This window comes from Austrofundulus limnaeus, unplaced genomic scaffold (assembly GCF_001266775.1).
Source record: "Austrofundulus limnaeus strain Quisiro unplaced genomic scaffold, Austrofundulus_limnaeus-1.0 Scaffold53, whole genome shotgun sequence".
In the NCBI taxonomy this organism is placed as follows: Eukaryota; Metazoa; Chordata; class Actinopteri; order Cyprinodontiformes; family Rivulidae; genus Austrofundulus; species Austrofundulus limnaeus.
Genome location: NW_013952455.1, coordinates 1,043,883 through 1,046,251, shown reverse-complemented (window position 1 = coordinate 1,046,251; position 2,369 = coordinate 1,043,883). Strand labels below are relative to the sequence as shown.

Sequence of the window (2,369 nt, the reverse complement as noted above, 5' to 3'; positions counted from 1 at the left end):
CCCCCCACCCGCACTCTGATAAGGGCATCTGTCAAGCGGATGAAGAATCAGAGCTAAAAAGGTGTGCGATGCACGCTTGGAAGGAGCTCACTTCCTGCAGAGGCCTAGAGGATGCTGGGTGGAGGTATACGAGTGTTTAGGGTGGGGTGGGAGGGGGGCACGAGGGGACCACATTGGGATCGTTTGKAGAGGATTACCATGAAGAGCCGAGGACGATGGCTTCCGCTCAGCTACGCGTATTCTCAAGCAATAACATCGACATCTGTATTATCAACCCAAGAATACCCGTGGTCGAGACGGGAGCAAGCGGTCACTCCCCTTCCACCTTCTCTCCTGCCTCCTGCATCGCGCCTCCCCATCCCCCTTGTCCTGCGCTCAACGCCGTGCAGCAGGAGAGAGCTGGAAGGAAGGGTGGGGATTTCACAAGCTGCTGAAACTGCTCAGGTTCTGCAAGAAAGGAAGCAAAGAGAAACAGAGAGAGAGAGAGAGAGAGAGAGAGAGAGAGAGAGAGAGAGCACAAATCACATGGGACTGACTCATCCATTAGTTCATTCTGAAGGTATTGTTCTGCACAATGTGTTTTCTTATTAATCAGAAGAATCAAAAACCTCATTTTTACATAACTAAGAAATCTGAAAAGAATCAATTTAAATTCGACAAAGAAAAGTTGATCAATTCTACGTTAGACATTTTCCAACTCTTGCTGCTTTATCTTGTTCAAAAAAAAATTCTAAGCTCCACCAATTCATTACTATGGAAACAACATCTTCATCTGTAGATGCATCTTAGAAATCTTAAAGTGTGATTTTGTTTATCTGTCTAAAYACAAGGTGAACACTTTGCTGCAGCCTAATTGGTGCAAACAGTTCTCTTGTTTCATTGGCGTCAGCTAAAAATGTGACAAACTCCTGTTGATTCCAGTAAATCGTATCTACTGGCTTTCCTTTTTTTTTCTTTTCTTTTTTTTCTTTTCTTTTTTCCCCTGCATTACCGGCTGCATCTGCAGTCAGCAGCAGGCGAGTGATGAGAGAAAGAGGAGAGAAAGCGGTGGACTGTTGTGCTCACACAAATAGTTGTTTTGTCACCACGCGCCGGGGTGCAATAAAGTTAGTTCTGTCTCTGCTTTTTGTTCAGTGTTTGGAACCCCTGACTGAGTGTGGGAGATGTGCCCCTGTGTTTATCAACGAGACCACCAGTTGCACGTATGCAGCTGATGCTGGTGGTGGGGGGTGCTCGCATGTGGAAAGTGGGGAGAGGGTCCACGGGAGAAGACAGCGCAAACAGGAATAAGGAAAAGCTTGAACACAAAAACAAAATTAAAAAAAAAATGGTGGAAGAACGAATGTTATTTCAAAAGAGTTGAGGAAGAAGAAAGGTGCAGAGGGTGGGGGGTATCAGCTGGGTTCGGACTGTCATTCAACGACATGATTGGCTGCGTCAGGAGGGAGATAAGCAGCCCTCACATCCCTCTGCCTTTGCATCTTCAAGGCCCCGGAATCAAACGGCGGAGAACACCGCCGGCGCGCTCGTCTGCACTGAAAAGAGACTACATGAAAGGAGCTGATTCCTGCTATTATTCTAAACACCTCTGCATGTGAAATACCACACTTTTTCAAAGGCTGTTGTGGTGGTGGGATAGCGAGGGAGGGAGGGGATAAGGAAGACGGAGAGGAGGCTTGGTTGGCGGTGGTGGTGGGGACTTCAGTGGAGGTTTGYAGCCTGATAGTACCCTTGTGGTTCTTGGGAGGATCTTAAATCCCTGTGTCTTTACAACTCTCTCTTTCTTCCTCGTATTTTCGCAATAAGCTTCTCACATTCAACGACATTAAAAAAGGGGGAGATGTAGCGTGGCCTCTCAGCCTCAGCTCCTGCAGGACTTCACATCTTAGCTCTTAACTGTCCCTGCGGCCGGTCCGGTCAGTCTCTTCTGACTCTGTCGTCCACTTCCAGAGTGTCATCAAACAGAAATCCCCAAATTAATCCTTCACCATTACTATAAGCTTTGACACTCTTGTATAGATCTGCAGGATTATAGAATAGGTAGGCATTATAAGGTATTACTCGGAATTAAATTTTTTCCCCTCCCCAGCTTAAACCCTCCTGTCTGATGACAGTCCAGCAGAAAGGAGTTTTTCCCCAACACGAGTCTTACTGATAGAAGAAACGATGAGCMTCGGAGGATGATGTAAAGTTTCAGATCAAAGATCCTTTTAAAAACCCATAGCCGGGCCCGACATATTGAGGATTGATCGAGCAGATCTGAGCGCACATCAGGAATAGAGCGAGCGTTCTAATGTTCAGGGGCCCGGTGAGGATAGGGGTAAAACACACACACACACACACACACACACACACACACACACACACAC

General features: G+C 46.8%; 1 long non-coding RNA gene across 2 annotated transcripts in view; it reads right to left on the bottom strand.

Moving 5' to 3' along the window:
• Positions 1-1,662, bottom strand: part of LOC106517814 (uncharacterized) — a 15,901-nt gene extending 14,239 nt beyond the window's left edge. For both annotated transcript variants that reach the window (XR_001310249.1, XR_001310248.1), the window contains exon 1: positions 198-1,662. This is a non-coding gene — a long non-coding RNA (uncharacterized LOC106517814). The remainder of the gene's footprint in view (positions 1-197) is intronic.
• Between the last annotated feature and the right edge of the window lie 707 nt (positions 1,663-2,369).